We start from the raw sequence: 17,056 nt of genomic DNA, 5'->3' as shown, positions 1-17,056 counted from the left end.
AAGGTTTCTCCATGTTGGTCAGGCTGGCCTTGAACTCCCGACCTCAGATGATCCACCTGCCTCGGCCTCCCCAAGTGCTGGGATTACAAGTGTGAGCCCCCGCACCGGCCCTCTTCATGACTCTTCTGAGCATGATGCCTGAGAACCCGGAATCGTCCAGGTGGCTCACACAGCAGCAGGGTTCATGGAGAGAAAACCCCTCTGGAAGAAAGTGCCCCCAGGGCTGAGGAACCTGATGAAGAAATCAAACAGTCCTGTGAAGTCTTAGCAAGTTGGCAACGTGGCCCGAGCTTTGCTTTGCTGTTGGACGTGAGCTCTTCCGCTGCAGGCGGCCTGCACCTGGGCTGGGCAGGAACAAGTCCAACCGCAGGTACTCTGGACGTGAGCCTCGACCATCCCACATGTGGCCAGGCGGCCTCTGAGGGTGCACGTGCACACACACATGCACACATAGACATACACGTGCAGGTACACCAGCAGGTGCTTGCCCTGCCGCTGAACCCCTGGGGGAGGGACAAGCCCAGTCACAGGGGAAGGCACCAGAGGACAAGGCCACGGAGGGCTCCGGGTGGCTTCAGCTGCTGCTCTGCAGTCGGTCCCAGCCTCCCAGCACTTGCCAGGTGGAGCCACGCCGAAGTCTTAGGATCCAGGGATGGGTAATGCCAGCAAGGTCGTGCCGTCCAAACGCCCATCACATGTGAGAGCTCACTTCACAGCTGCTGGCGCAGCCTCTGCTTAAACCCAGCTAGATCCCAGCATGCCTCTACCGTCTCAATCGGCGCATTCTGTTGATCACAGATGGGGAGAAGTGTGTTTCCGTGGGACAGTGTGTTACGGGGGAGGCTTGGATTTGGGGGCCTGGAGGCCTCTAGATGAAAACCCAAAACTCACTCCTTAGGACCTGTGTGGCCCAGGCCAAGAAGGTTCTTAGCCTCCATGCCCTTCCGTGTTCTCGCCTGTAAGATGGGGACGGTCATCGGGACGATCAGCGTACATCCTGAGCTTAGGCCGTGACAGGTGCTGAGCAAGTGGCTGCTGTCCTGGCAGACCCAGGGGCATCCCTGGCCTGTGTCTGTCTTGAGCCCTGCCTGTGCCAGCCTGGAAGGGAGGGGCTGTGGCAGTAGCCTTTGCTTCCTCTCCCCTTGGAACCTTTCATGAGCCCCCAGGGGCTCCTCCTCCCCAAGATTCATCTTTTCCTGTCACTTCTTAAACCCTTTGCGTCTGGGCGTGGTGGTTCACAACTGTAATCCCAGCACTTTGGGAGGCCAAGGCAGGAGGATCACTTGAACCTAGGAGTTCAAAATTTTTTTTTTTTTTTTTTTTTTTGAGACAGGGTCTCACTCTGTCACCCAGGCTGGAGTGCAGTGGCGCGATCTCGGCTCACTGCAAGCTCCACCTCCCGGGTTCCCACCATTCTCCCGCCTCAGCCTCCTGAGCAGCTGGGACTACAGGTGCCCGCCACCATGCCCGGCTAATTTTTTGTATTTTTAGTAGAGACGGGGTTTCACCGTGTTAGCCAGGATGGTCTCGATCTCCTGACCTCGTGATCTGCCCGCCTCGGCCTCGCAAAGTGCTGGGATTACAGGCATGAGCCATGGTGCCCGGCCAATTAAAAATATATATATATTTTGGTAGGGCACAGTGGCTCACACCTGTAATCCCAGCAGTTTGGGAGGCGGAGGTGGGAGGATCACTTGAGCTCAGGAGTTCGAGACCAACTCGGGCAACATGGTGAGACCCCCTATCTCTACTCAAAGTACAAAAATTAGCCAGGCATGGTGGCGGGAGCCTGTAATTCCAGCTACTTTGGGAGGCTGAGGCAGGAGAATCACTTGAACCTGGGAGGTGGAGGTTGCAGTGAGTTGAGATTGTGCTACTGCACTCCAGCCTGGACCTCAGAATGATACACCATCTCAAAAATAAATAAATAAAAATTAAATATTATATATATATAAAATAGCCGGGCATAATGGTGCACGCCTATGGTCCCAGCTACTTGGGAGACTGAGGTAGGAGGATTACTTGAACCCAGCGGGCGGAATTTGCAGTGAGCCAAGATTGTGCCACTGCACTTCAACCTGGGTGACAGAGCAAGATCCTGTCTCAAAAACAAAAAATCAGCCAGGTGTGGTGGCGTGCACCTGTAGTCCCATCTACTTGAGAGGCTGAGATGGCAGGATCACTTGAGCTCAGAAGGCTGAGGCTGCAGTGAGCCATGATTGTGCCACTGCACTCCAGCCTGGGCAACACAGTGAAATTCTCTCTCAAAAAAACACAAAAACACCCGTTCTTGCTGGACTGGGCCTCCCTTGCGGGTGCGGTGCAGTTCATCCCTTAGCACCTCTGAGGTGCGTACGCCGCCCCCGTGTCCATCCACACTGCTGTGATAATGCTGCTTTTGTGCAGTTGATAGCACAGGGCATGTGAACCGACGTCATCCCCCTCCGTCAGGGCACACAAGGAGGGTGGGCTCCTGACTGACCTCGGCAGGACTGTGCCCACCAGAGCAACACACCCAAAGCCTCTGGCTGCAGCTCCTCAGACCAGTGGGAGGTCATTCGACCCACAGGAGCAGCACGTGTCTCCAGGAAGTGGGATGGGACTGTGCTGCCAGAAAAGCAGATGAGCAAAGGCGGACAAGTCCAAGGTGTTCAGAGCTGGCCGGAGAGGCAGGAGGCTGGGAACATGGCAGCTGCAGAGCTCTCCCTGGGAGAGTCCGCGTGTGGTGGGAGGGACCCGGGACCCAGCCATGTGTGGGGCCCACAAAGACCTTGAGCTGCCTTCCGGAAGGATTGTCATGCAGGGCAGGGTGCGTAAGCAGACGAGCTGCTCTGTGCCAGGGGAGCAAGCCCCAGGGCTGTGCCAGCTTGTGCTCCCCTGCCCACGCAGCAGGCAGTAGATTCTGCACCCGGGATGCCTGGGACGCCCACAGGCCTTGGCCAGGCTCGGCTTGTGGCGTGCAGAGCGAGGGCTGGTGGAGCTTCCCGGGCGCTTGGAGCCAGGGAGTGTGAGCAGCGGCAAGGGAGGTCCTTGGAGACAAGCAAATGCTAAATGATCTGAAACTGGGATTGGAGATAGGGCAGGGGAGAGTCGGCTCTAGACAGGCATGTCCAGCCTGTTTGCAAAACCCCTGTAAGATCTAAGGACATCCAGGGGACAGACATCATGAGCGTGGGGTTCAGCTCCCATGTGCCACTTGTCATGGAGGGACTTGAAGCCCTGACCTATGCTAGAGGTCAGAGGATCTAGAAGGACCCACATCTTGTCTGTCCTGGGCGCCTGCAGAGCTGGGTGGGCCTTGCCCACAGTGTATCTGGGAAGGGGCTATACACCTGTCCCCATGGCTTCCCTTCAGCTTCTCTGCGATTCTCAGTCGCCCATCAGGACCAGAAGGAATTCTAGAGCATAATTTCTCCTCAAGCAGTTGTTTGTTTGTTTTTTGGAGACAGAGTCTCACTCTGTCTCCCAGGCTGGAGTGCAGTGCCATGATCTCAGCTCCCTGCAACCTCCACCTCTTGGGTTCAAGCGATTCTTCTGCCTCAGCCTCCCAAGTAGCTAGGATTACAGGCACTCACCACCATGCCCAGGTAGTTTTTTTATTTTTAGTAGAGACAGAGTTTCACCATGTTGGCCAGGCTGGTCTCGAACTCCTGACCCCTCAGGTGATCCACCCGCCTTGGCCTCCCAAATTGTTGGGATTACAGGCGTGGTCACCGTGCCTGGCTCAAGCAGCTTTTAAATGCATCACTTTCCGCCCCCCAAAATTCCAACTCACACAGCTATGATTACATGGTCAGTTCCACCTGCCCAGGACTTTGTAAGAAACCTGACCCCTCAGGCTGGCCCAAAGCCATTGGATCTGCCCTCTCCCCAGAACAAACAGGGAGGTGGCTGACACCTCCAGTGGCTTCACGGCAGAACTTGTGCAATCGCAGGATGCAGCCTTGGGTGGCTGAAGAGAGCAGGGCAGCTGTGAACGGTCTACGCCATGTCTCCTGCTCAAACCCTTTTCTGCTGCTCCTAACCAGAAAATAAGGGTGGAGACAGCCTGCACCCCTCCTTTGCCAGTGAAAGATCTGGAGGGGAGGCGTGGGGTCTCTGGGGGCCAGGGAGGCGGGCATGACGATGCTGGTGCCCATCTCTCTGGGGCATGCCACCCCCTTTGGACTTCATTGTCCCTGCCGTGTCACCAGCGGCCCTGCCACGCCCTGCCTCTGAGTGTGTGGGGTCTGTACCTGCCTCGCCCCCACTGGCCGCTTTCTCCAGGACACCCGTGAACATCTCCAGCATCCTCGGAGCAAGGGAGGAGTGCTCCCGGAGCGGAAGTGGCCACAGTGACGCGAGGTCAGCAGATGGCCGCGGAGGCCTGGGCAGTGACCGGTCGGAGAACGAAGCCTGAGGTGTTCCCGGGTAGGTTTGCATGGGGTCTCAGCGGTGACCATGCACAGAGAAGAAGCGTGCCTTCCTGGCCCCGCGGTGTGGATTCCTGGCGCCTCTAAGTTCTGTTGACAGTGAAGCTGCACCCCGGTGAGCACGAGCCGGGGTGGGGTTGGGGGGTGGCCCTTCACATTCCCTGCCCTCAGTGACAGAAACTCACTGTTATTATCCTAAACTCTGTTTCTGCTTAGAATTTGGGGCAACTTGCCCGAAATAACCCTTCCCTTGTCCTTGGCATGAGAGGACTCTGTCCTCAGGGCGCAATCATGTAGAAATAGGTCGTCCTGAAGGTCCCCCCAGGAGATTCCTGAGAAGAAGGAGGGAACCTGCTGTGAGCCGCCTGGGTCGTTCCTCCTGCATGTCCCCTCCCAGACCCAGCCGGCGCTGGAGACTGGTCTGAGGTCAAAGGCAGCGCCTTCTTCAGAGAACGGCCACAGCTGGCAGAGTCAGGCCTCCCATCCCCTCCAAGACAGCTGGGCTCCCTGGGGCTGTGGGAAGTGGGGCGTGGGGAGGTGACCAGCGGTTTCTGGTCCTGTGTGCCCAGCACCTGTCAGGCCACAGAGCCTTGCCGTGGCGCCTCCCCTGCCCACCAGCACACGAAAGGAGCAGGAAGGAATATCCATCAGAGGCTTTGCCCTTAGTGGGGGAAGGAAGCAATCTCACTCCATCTTCTGGTCCGAGGCCTTTTCCCTCTTCAGGGTGGGCCCGTCCACACCCCCCTGAGGTGGCTCTTCCATCTCTCCCACCCGTGCAGATGGGACCTGCAGGCTGCAGAGTCAGACCTGGGGGAAAATCCTGACTCCGAAGTCATTTCTCAGCCTCGTCAGAAAATGAAACGCAAACTAAGAGCTCCCCAGGAGGCTGAGGGAAAGGAGCCGGGCTCCCATCCGACAGCTCACTGGGCCATAAGCACAACCTGGGGTGTGGGGAAAAGCCACTGCCCTGCCCTGGGGGTCTCCGGGGTACCTGGGCCGGAAGCCCGCAGTGGGGGCCCGGGGTACGAAGGCCTGGGCAGCGGTTCACGAGGAGACCTTGGACGGGAGCTTGTCCCTCCCTTTCTGCAGCAACCACTAAGAAAGGAGCAGAGGGACCGGGCGCAGCGGCTCACACCTGTAATCCCAGCACTTCTGAGGCAGGAGGATCTCCTTAGGCCAGGAGTTCAAGACCAGCCTGGGCAACATGGTGAAACCCTGTCTCTATAAAAATAAAAAAATTAGGTCGGGCACGGTGGCTCAAGCCTGTAATCCCAGCACTTTGGGAGGCCGAGATGGGCGGATCACGAGGTCAGGAGATCGAGACCATCCTGGCTAACATGGTGAAACTCCGTCTGTACTAAAAAATACAAAAAACTAGCCAGGCGAGGTGGCGGGCGCCGGTAGTCCCAGCTACTTGGGAGGCTGAGGCGGGAGAATAGCGTAAACCTGGGAGGCGGAGCTTGCAGTGAGCTGAGATCCAGCCACTGCACTCCAGCCTGGGCGACAGAGCGAGACCCCGTCTCAAAAAAAAAAATTAAAAAATAAATAAATAAAAATTTAAAAATTGGCTGGGCGTGGTGTCTCATGCCTGTAATCCCAGCACTTTGGGAGGCCGAGGCGGGTGGATCACCTGAGGTTGGGAGTTCAAGACCAGCCTGACCAACATGGAGAAACCCTGTCTCTACTAAAAATACAAAATTAGCTGGGCATGGTGGCACATGCCTGTAATTCCAGCTACTCGGCAGGCTGAGGCAGAAGAATCGCTGCAACCCGGGAGGCGGAGGTTGCGGTGAGCCGAGATTGTACCACTGCACTTCAGCCTGGGCAACAAGAGCGAAACTCCATCTCAAAAAAAAAAAACAAACAAAAAGTCTGGCATGGTTGTGCATACCTGTAGTCCCAGCTACTCGGGAAGATGAAGTGGGAGGATTGCTTGAGCCCAGGAGTTCAAGGCTGCAGTGAGCCACAAATGTGCCACTGCACCCCAGCCCAGACAATGGAGTGAGACTCTGTCTTAAAATAAGAAGAACAACAATAATAAAAAGGAACAGAGACAAAGCCACACGGTGCTCTCTGACTGCCGCGTCCCAGGACTACGTACATAACTGTGAGTGATCTTCGAAACTCCCAACAGCAGCCCACAGGCTACACGATGAGGAAGCCGGGGACCAGACCCACGACACTGACCACGCACAAGCCGTCCAGCTAGTTCAGAGTCAAGTGGAAATAACCAGGGCGGGAGCACAGAGAGCCACATCCCAGTGGCACCAGATCCTGGTGTGGGACAGCTGGGTGCTTTGGGGACTGCTGTTCGTTCACAGGGCTTTGCGGCTGAGCTCAGAACTTGATCTTGACTTTGATGGATGGAAGGAATGTGAGTGCCTGGGGTAAAAGCGGATTGTCACGTAGGCCACAGGATTCACGTGGGTAGAGACCCCTGGGCAGCAAGGAGCAGCCCCCAGCCCAAGTTAAGGTGTGGAGACAGTGAGCTGGGCGTGCCATCCTCATGTGCCATCCTCAGAACCCTGTAAGTGCTCCCTCCTGACCTCAAGTGATCCACTCGCCTCTGCCTTCTAAAATGTTGGGATTACAGGCGTGAGCCACCACACTCAGCAGGTTTCCAGTTTTTTGATGTAGGCGTTTGTTAACTTACCTCTTTTTTTTTTTTTTGAGACGGAGTCTCCCTTTGTCACCCAGGCTAGAGTGCAGTGGTGCAATCTCGGCTCACTGCGAGCTCCGGCTCCTGGGTTCACGCCATTCTCCTGCCTCAGCCTCCTGAGTAGCTGGGATTACAGGCACCCGCCACCATGCCCGGGTAATTTTTTGTAATTTTAGTAGAGACGGGGTTTACACTATGTTAACCAGGATGGTCTCAATCTCCTGACCTTGTGATCCGCCCACCTTGACCTCCCAAAGTGCTGGGATTACAGGCGTGAGCCACTGCACCCAGCCCTAACTTACCTCTTAATGCTTCTACTGTGTCCCATAGGTTTTGGCACATTATGTTTCTATTTTCATTTGTTTCAAGGAATTTAACATTTTTTTTTGAGACGGAGTCTCGCTCTGTCACCCAGGCTGGAGTGCAGTGGCCGGATCTCTGCTCACTGCAAGCTCCGCCTACCGAGTTTACGCCATTCTCCTGCCTCAGCCTCCCGAGTAGCTGGGACTACAGGCGCTCGCCACCTCGCCCGGCTAGTTTTTTTGTACTTTTTTTAGTAGAGACGGGGTTTCACCGTGTTAGCCAGGATGGTCTCGATCTCCTGACCTCGTGATCCGCCCGTCTCGGCCTCCCAAAGTGCTGGGATTACAGGCTTGAGCCACCGCGCCCGGCTGGAATTTAACATTTTTAAAACTTTTTTCATTTTTAAAAATATGGATCACTTCATGAGTTTGCACATCACCCTTGTGCAGGGGTCATGCTAATCTTCTCTGTATCATTTCAACTTTAGTATATTGCCACGGTTTGCCACAGTTACTAAGGGACTGGACTGAATGAAGGGGACCAACATGCAGAAATGAAAACTTAAAACAAAAGTAACTATTTGAAAGGAAGGGGCCGGGGAAGAAGATGAGCACTCCCAGCTTCTGGTGAGCAAGGGCAGCCCCCGAGCTTCCACAGCCCTTCTTAGTTATCGAGTAGAATGAGCAGGGAGGAGGAAGTAACGATTGGCCAGCTGCTTAATTGATCACAGGTTCATATTATTACTAACTGGCTTCAGATGTGTCCTGTAGATAATCACAAGAAACACTTGTGCCTGGATCGTGACTCCCCTCAGTATTCCTTGGGGGTGGCAGAAGCAGTTTGTCAGTTTACCAGTTTGCCAACATTCTGCTTTTATGAAAACAGTTTGCTGTCTACTCACATAGCCTCCAGTGGTATACTGAGTTGATCACGACCCTCACTCTTTCGGCCTGCAACAGCATCTGTGTTGCCAAAGTGAGTATGGAATTTTAAATTTTCATTCTTAATCTCTTCCTTCATCCACTGGTCATTTAGGAGCATGTTGTTTAATTTCCATGTATTTGTAGAGTTTCAAATGTTCCTCTTGTTATCACTTTCTAGTTTTGTTGCACTGTGGTCAGATAAGATACCTGGTATGATTTTGATTTTTAAAACATTGTAGAGACATGTTTTGTGTCTTAACATATTGTCAATCCTGGAGAATGTTCCATGTGCTGATGAAAAGAATGTATTTTTCAGCTGTTGAGTGAAATGTTCTGTAAAGGTCTGTCAGGTCCATTTCGTCTATGGTGTAGTTTCATTCCAGTGTTTCTTTGTTAATCTTCTGTCTAGATGATCTTTTTAATGCTGAAAGAGGGGTGTTAAAGTCCAACTATTATTCTATTGGGGTCTATCTCTCCCTTTAGATCTATTAATAATATTTGCTTTGGCCGGGCGCGGTGGCTCAAGCCTGTAATCCCAGCACTTTGGGAGGCTGAGACGGGCGGATCACGAGGTCAGGAGATCGAGACCATCCTGGCTAACACGGTGAAACCCCGTCTCTATTAAAAAACACAAAAAACTAGCCGGGCGAGGTGGCTGGCGCCTGTAGTCCCAGCTACTCGGGAGGCTGAGGCAGGAGAATGGCGTGAACCCGGGAGGCGGAGCTTGCAGTGAGCTGAGATCCGGCCACTGCACTCCAGTCTGGGCGACAGAGCGAGACTCCGTCTCAAAAAAAAAAAAATAATAATAATAATATTTGCTTTATATATCTGGGTACCCTGGTGTTGGGTGCATATATAAGTGTTATATTCCCTTGCCAAATTAACCCCCTTATTATTATACAGAGTCTTTGTCTCTTTTTACAGCTTTTTACTTGAAGTCTGTTTTGTCTAATATAAGTACCGTTACTCCTGCTCACTTTTGGTTTCCGTTTTTGTGGAATACTTTTTCCATCCCTTCACTTTTAGCCTCTGTGTTTCTTTACATGCGAGGTGAGTTTCTTGTAGGCAGTGTATAGTTGGGTCTTTTTAAAGATCCATTCATGCCAGGTGCAGTGGTTCATGCCTATAATTCCAGCACTTTGGGGGGCTGAGGAGGGATGATTGCTTGAGCTCAGGAGTTCAAGACCAGCCTGGACAACATAGGGAGACCCCCATCTCTACAAAAACACTTAAGAAATTAGCTAGGTGTGGTGGTGCATGCCTGTGATCACAGCTAATTGGGAGGCTGAGGAGGGAGCATCACTTGGGCCTGGGAGGTTGAGGGTGCAGTGAGCTGTGATCATGCCATTGCACTCCAGCCTGGGTGAAAGAGTGAGATCCTATCTTGAATGAATGAAGGAATGAATGAATGAATAAATGAGTAAATATATTCAGCCAGTCTATATCTTTCAAATGGGGGAATTTAATCCATTTACATTTAGGGTTGTTATTGATAGGTAAGGATTTACTCCTATCATGTTTTTGATGTTTTTGGATTATTTTCTATATCCTTTATTCTTTACTTCCTCTCTTTTTGTTTATCTTTGTGATTGGCTGGTTTTCTGTAGAGATAAGTTTCTACTCCTTTTTCTTTATCCTTTCTACCAGTGACTTTAATAGTTTCATGTTTTCCCAACAGTTGTCATTTTTTTCACTTCCAGATATGTAAGATCTGGAGCATTTCTTGTAAGGCTGGTCTAGTGGTGATGAATTTTCTTAGTTTGTGCTTGTCTGTGAAATAGTTGATTTCTCCTTCATTTCTGAAGAATTATTTTGCTGAGTATATTTTCTTAGCTGACAGTTTTTTTTTTTTTTCTTTTAGTACTTTGAGCATATCATCCCATTCTTTCCTGGCCTGTAAGCTTTCTGCTAAGAAATGTGTTGTTAGTTTAAGGGGGAGTCCCCTTATATGTGACTTGCTGCTTTTCTCTTGCTGCTCTTATAATTCTTTGTTTTTGACTTTTGATACTCTCACTGTAATGTGTCTCAGAAAGAAGGTGTTTTAGTTTAATCTATTTGGGATTTTTTTTTTTTTTTCCAGCTTCTTGGACCTGAATGTCCATCTCTCTCCCAAGACTTGGGGAGTTTTCAACTTTATTTCATTAAATATGTTTTCTAAATAGTTTCCCTTCTCTTCACCTTTTAGAATGCCCATAATGCAAATATTTGTTCATTTAATGGTGTCCCATAAACTCCGTAGGGTTTATTTTGTTTTTTTTTTTATCTGCCTGTGTTATTTCAAATGATCTATCTTCAAGGTCAGAAATTCTTTCTTTTGCTTGTTCTAGCCTATTGTCAGAGCTCTCAATTGCTTTTCAAATATCATTCATTGAATTCTTCAGCTGTAAGATTTCTGTTTGGTTCTTTTTGTGATATCTATATCTTCATTGCATTTCTCATTCAGAGCATGAACTATTTTCCATATTTTATTGAATTGCCTATGTGTATTCTCTTGTGTCTTGCAGAGTTTCCTTAAGCTTATTATTTTGAATTCTTTTTCCAGCACTTCAAATATTTCTTTATGATTGGACTCTGATACTGGAGAATTACCTGTGTTCCTTTGAACCTGGGAGGCGGAGGTTGCAGTGAGCTGAGATGGTGTTGCTGCCCTCCAGCCCGGGTGACAGAGTGAGGCTCTGTCTCAAAAAAAAAAAAAAAAAAAAAAAAAAAAAAAATATATATATATATATATATATATATCTATACACACACACACACACACACACACACACACACATATTTATTTATATGGAACTAAAAGAACTCAATAGCAAGGAGCCGGGCACGGTGGCTCACACCTGTAATCCCAGCACTTTGGGAGGCTGAGGCAGGCGGATCACAAGGTCAGGATATCGAGAACATCCTGGCTAACACGGTGAAACCCTGTCTCTACTAAAAAAATTAGCTGGGCTAATTTTTTCTTTCTTTTTCATGTTTGATGTGTCCCTGCATTGATTTCTATGCATCTGGTGAAAAACTAGCCTTTTCTGGTTTTATGGAGTAGGTTTCATAGGGAAAGACTAATTTCTATGAATGGGTTTTGGGGTGTCACTATGGTAGGGGTATATTCGCCTTGGTTCTAGGTGGACACAACGTAGTCTCCACGTAGTTTCTTCAGCTGTAATCCAGGCTAATGACACCTGTGAGTGTCTCAGTGGCCTAGGCTAAGAGACGTGGTGGAGGCAGTGTCATGGCTTTGCCATTGCTGGACGGTTTCTCAGGTCTTGGGTACGTGTGTGCATCAGGGGTCAACCAACTTGGGGCTGGGGTAGGGGCTGTGGGACTGTTACTCTGGCTGGGAGCCTGTGCACACAGTTGCTCCGCTGGCCTGGGGCATGCCTGCCAGCAGTGGTTGGTGGGGCTGGTTCCCAGGCCCAGGACTCAGGCACACAGCTGTCTGGCCAGCCTGGGGGAAGGGGTGCATTTGCCAGACGGGAACCATGGGGCTGGTTCTTAGGTCCAGGATGTGGTTACACAGCTTCTCAGTGGCCTGGCCTAGGTGTGTGTCTTCTGGGGGCCACTCACGGGGCTGTTTCTCAGGCCTAGGATGTCACTGCAGAGCTTCTTGGCTGGCACTAGTGTGTGTCTTCTGGGGGTGGCCCACGCAGCTGCTTCTCAGGCCTGGGATGAGAGGACAACGCTATTTGGCTGGTCTAGGGACATGTCTGCTGGGGGCAGCCCATGGGGCTGTTTCTTGGCCTGGGACATGGGCGCGCAGCTCCTCAGTCAACCTGGGGATATGTCTGCCAGGGGCGGCCCTCAGCTGTTTCTCAGGCCCTTGTTGTGGGCACAGAGCTATTGGGCAGGCCAGGGGCTTATCTGTAGGGGCGGGGGCACCCAGGACTTGGGCCAGGGCACATGGCCTCTCCACTGGCCCAGGAGTATGTCAGGCTGCTCAGAAGCTCAGGGGCCTCTCCTGCTTGAGGGAGGGCATGCAGCAGTCTGGCTGGCCCAAGGGTGGGTTCGTCCTGGGTGGGTTTGCCAGATTGTTCCTCCAGCTGGAAGAGAGGGCGATGGGAGCTGGTTTCTCTCTCTTTTTTTTTTTTTTGAGATGGAGTCTTGCTCTGTCGTCCAGTCTGGAGTGCAGTGGCGCGATCTCAGCTCACTGCAAGCTCCGCCTCCTGGGTTCCCGCCATTCTCCTGCCTCAGCCTCCCGAGTAGCTGGGACTACAGATGCCGCCACCTCGCTGGGCTAGTTTTTTGTATTTTTAGTAGAGACGGGGTTTCACCATGTTAGCCAGGATGGTCTCGATCTTCTGACCTTGTGATCCGTCTGCCTCAGCCTCCCAAAGTGCTGGGATTACAGGCGTGAGCCACCGCGCCCGGCCAGGAGCTGGTTTCTCTTCTGTGTAGGAGCAGAGTCACCGCCGAGCCTTGGCCTGGGCTCCACAGAGCTGGGGTTGTGACATTCAGCCCCCGGTGCAGGCATGGTGGAATGGAGATGGAGCCCCAGGGCTGGAGAGGGGCAGTGGCTTCTGGCACACAGAGCAGGTGCACTGCAGAGGCGGCTCCAGTCTCACATGGCTCTGAGCTGCAGCAGTTTAGCTCACGGGGTGTGTGTCGGGGGGGGCGTGGGTGGGAGGTGGGAAGTGTGCACCTTGTGTTCCTAGACCAGGGCAGTGCTGCTGTGTGACTTCCCGGCAGCTCTCCAAGCTGGGCTCGGGGCTTGCAAGGACCGTGGGATTCTCCTGTTGTAAGGACTGTAGGTATTGGCGGTGGCAATGGGGGCTGATGAGGATCTTCTGCTTAACTTTGCCCCACAAGGGGGTGCCCTCCTGACTCCCAGCAGATTCAATCTAGGTGGAGGAGATGGGGCTGCAGGGCCAGGTGCCTCAACACTGCCCTCCAATTTGATGGGCTTCCAATCACCAAAGGTGTGTCTCTTCTCCCTGCTGCACTACAGCACTCTCCCTCTGACATTCCAGTCAAATCTCAGCTATTTATTTGTTGTCTTGGTCCTTTCTTGTGGAGGACAAGTGCCAGGGGTCTCTAGTCAGCCACCTTGATGACATTATGCTCTGTGGTTTTAATTTGAATTTTCCTGCAATGCAAATAATTAGTGATGCTTGGTGTTGAGTGTTTTTTTATATACCTGTTGGTCATCTGCATGTCTTCTTTTGAGAAATGGCTATTCCTTTTGCCCATTTGTAAGACTGGGTTGTTTTCTTGCTGTTGAGTTCTTTTTTTTTTTTTTTTTTTGAGATGGACTCTCACTCTGTCGCCCAGGCTGCAGTGCAGTGGCACGATCTCGGCTCACCATAAGCTCTGCCTCCTGGGTTCACGTCATTCTCCTGCCTCAGCCTCCCGAGTAGCTGGGACTACAGGCGCCGGCCACCATGCCCGGCTAATTTTTTTAGTAGAGATGGGGTTTCACCGTGTTAGCCAGGATGGTCTTGATCTCCTGACCTTGTGATCTGCCTGCCTTGGCCTCCCAAAGTGCTGGGATTACAGGTGTGAGCCACCGTGCCTGGCTTCTTGCTGTTGAGTTTAGTTCCATATAAATAAATATATGTATATATGTATATAACATATTTATACATATATACACATATACATATATGATAATATATATGAATATATAAATAATATATATATATATTTCTTTTTTGAGACAGAGCCTCACTCTGTCACCCAGGCTGGAGGGCAGCAACACCATCTCGGCTCACTGCAACCTCCGCCTCCCGGGCTCAAGCGATTCTCCTGCCTCAGCCTCCCAAGTAGCTGGGACTACAGGCGCCTGTCACCATGCCAGGCTAATTTTTTTGGATTTTTGGTAGAGACAGGGTTTCACTATGTTGGCCAGGCTGGTCTCGAACTCCTGACCTCAGGTGATCCACCTGCCTTGGCCTCCCAAAGTGCTGGGACTATAGGCGTGAGCCACTGTACCCGGCCTCTTATATATTTTGGATATTAACTCCTTATCAGATGCATGGTTTGCAAATATTTTCTCCTATTTTGCAGGTTTTCTCTTCACTCTGTCGATTGTCTCCTTTGCTATGCAGAAGCCTTTTAGTTTGATGTAATCCCATTTGTCTATTTTTGCTTTTGTTTCCTATGCTTTTGGGTCATATCCAAAAATAAATCCTTGTCCAGAACACTGTCATGGACTCTTTCCCTGTGTTTTCTTCTAGTGGTTTCACATGTTCGGGTCTTGTGTTGAGGCTTTAATCCATTTTGAGTTGAATTTTGTATATGGTATGAGATAAGGGTCCAATTTCATTCTGCATGTGGATATCCAGGTTCCCTGGCACTAACTGTTAGAGATACTGTTCTTTTTCTTAGTGAACACACTCCCATCATTCAGACATTGTAGCCATCCAGTCCAGTGCACAAGGAGAGGCCTCAGTCTCCCCCAGCCCTGTCTGCCTGTGTCCTCCACCCCTTCCTCCCTGTAGCTTGGCTGGTGTGGTGCCTATGATGCCTACTCTGAGTGGCAGGCGGTCTGTCTCAGTTGGTCAATTGCTGTGCTATACTGGCCAGCAAGTATTGTAAGTCTTACCCCTGCTTGTAGATAAATATTTATATTAGTGTATGTTTCCAGTAATTTTTTTTTTTTTTCTGAGAAAGGGTCTTACTCTGTTGCCCAGGCTGAAGTGCAGTGGTCAACCTTTGCTCACTGCAGCCTCAACTTGTTGGGCTCAAGCAGTCCTCCCATCTCAGCCTCCCCAGTGACTGGGATCACAGATGTGTGCCACCACACTGGCTAACTTATTTTTTGGCAGACTTGGGGTCTCTCTGTGTTGTCCAGGCTGGTCTCAAACTCCTAGCCTCAAATGATCCTCCTGCCTTGGCTTCCTAAAGTGCTGAGACTACAGGTGTGAGCCACTGCACCTGGCCTTAGTCTTTCTTTTTGAAAACTGGACATGCTTGGCTGGGTGGCTCTCTGGAAGCTTCCTTGGCATCTTAGTGTATGTCAGTGTTTAGAAATGTTCCACTGCCATGTGGCGCTGCACCCCCACTGCTGGGTCAGGAGCGCGTCCTTCATCCACCTTTTTGCTGATGCTGTTGGCGTCTTGAAGGGTTTACTTTTTCTGCTCATGCTGGGTTGGACTAAGAGAGGGAAAAACCTCCTATTACTAGCAGGTGTTGGCCTCTCCCTCTCCTGACATGAGAATGCATCTTAAATAAAGACGTACCTCCCTCTCCCATGCCTGCAAAGGGCCAAAACGCTCCGGCTGCAGTTGCCAGGAGATCAGCACCTCTTCCTTTCCCCTGCCTTCTGCGGATTGCGCCTCCCCATGGCCTCTGGTTGAATGTGTCTGTGCAAACCTCTGTAGTGATCTCTGCAAAGGGAGGAGGGGAGGGAAGCCGGGACTGAGCCCAGGGCAGAGGTGGGAGCTGGGCCTTGGGGAGCCTCCCTTGGGTCCAGGCAGTGGCAAGAGCCATGTGGAAAAAAGCAAGTCCCTTTACTCAGAAAACCCACTGCTGTCCCTCCACCAGCCTGGGTCAGGACAGGACAGATGGGCCTTGGCAAGCCTCCCACCGACACCACGCCAGCCTCACGCAACAGGAGTCAGCCACCTTAGGTCTGCAGCTCACAGCCCATCCTGCCAGGGACAGTTGGAAGACTGCCTGGAGGGAGGCCTTTGGTTCCCAACAAAGCTGGGCTGAGGCCACGGGATGCCCTGCAGACCCTTCGTCCTCAGACTTGTTTCCACATTTATTTAAAGGATGCAGGGAGGAGCTGGTTTTCTATTAATAACAATTAAGTACTCTTCATGTTCAAAACAGAACACTTATTACTTGCAATTTTCTGAGCCAGCTAAGCTTCCAGCCAGTGTATTAAACATGTAACCTTTAGGTAATGAGATGAACTCTTGATTTCAGTACCAGGCTGTGGGTACTTCTCTCCTAGAATTCCAGCAGCCGTCGGGACCCCTCTAAGGGCTGGGGGCTGGACGACAGGGGTGCAGGAGAGACGCGTCCATCACCGAGCAGTCTGCCTTCGAGGCAGAGAGTGTGCAGGGACTGGGGTGCAGGTGGTTTATTTGGGCCTAGAGAGAGGGGGAAGGGAGTGGGGATGGTGGGGTGGAGAGGACAGGGGGTGAGACAGGGACTGTCACTGAGCTGGTTCCTGCCATGGGTTTGACCTGGCCAGGGCTGTGAACGAAGCTCCTCTGAGCAGAGGGAGGTTTGCATGACCACCCACCTACCCCAGGGTGGCCATCGTGGAGAGAGGGCCTGCTGGTGTCCATTTTCCAACACTTCCTGGCTGAGCCTGTTTCTGAGCCCACGGAGAAGGTTCTAGGCCTGGGGCAGAAAAGTAGGGGCCCCAACTAGTCTCAGAGGAGGGACCCTAACAGTGTCTGGTGCCACCCAGCTGCAGCTGAAATCGGAGTGAGCTGAAGGCATGTGGCCTGGGGTACCTGATGCGTCTGTTAGGGTCTGAGTGCACCAGGGAGGGCAGTTCTCTTGTCACCACTCAGGCCACTGTGGTTGGACAATTTCCCATTGTACCAGTTATGTAGGAAGAGATGTAGACATTGGGCTAGCTGACAGCACCTTTATTCGAGTGATGTTTTGGAGGTTTGCTTACTGGCAGCTCAGCCCTCAACCAGCTCTTGCCACCTTCTTCTGTGCATGTTTTTTTTTTTTTTTTTTTTGAGACAGAGTCTCGCTTAGTCGCCCAGGCTGGAGTGCAGTGGCGCGATCTCGGCTCACTGCAAGCTCCGCCTCCCGGGTTCACGCCATTCTCCTGCCTCAGCCTCCCGAGTAGCTGG

General features: G+C 51.6%; 1 non-coding gene across 1 annotated transcript; it reads right to left on the bottom strand.

The window, feature by feature from the left end:
• Nucleotides 1-7,778: 7,778 nt before the first annotated feature.
• LOC123572555 (U6 spliceosomal RNA) lies at nt 7,779-7,881 on the bottom strand. The gene has a single exon (XR_006697127.1). It is a non-coding gene; the product is annotated as a U6 spliceosomal RNA (small nuclear RNA).
• Between the last annotated feature and the right edge of the window lie 9,175 nt (nt 7,882-17,056).

Source organism: Macaca fascicularis, chromosome 3 (genome assembly GCF_037993035.2).
Source record: "Macaca fascicularis isolate 582-1 chromosome 3, T2T-MFA8v1.1".
Classification (NCBI taxonomy): Eukaryota; Metazoa; Chordata; class Mammalia; order Primates; family Cercopithecidae; genus Macaca; species Macaca fascicularis.
This window is presented reverse-complemented; position numbering and strand designations above follow the sequence as displayed.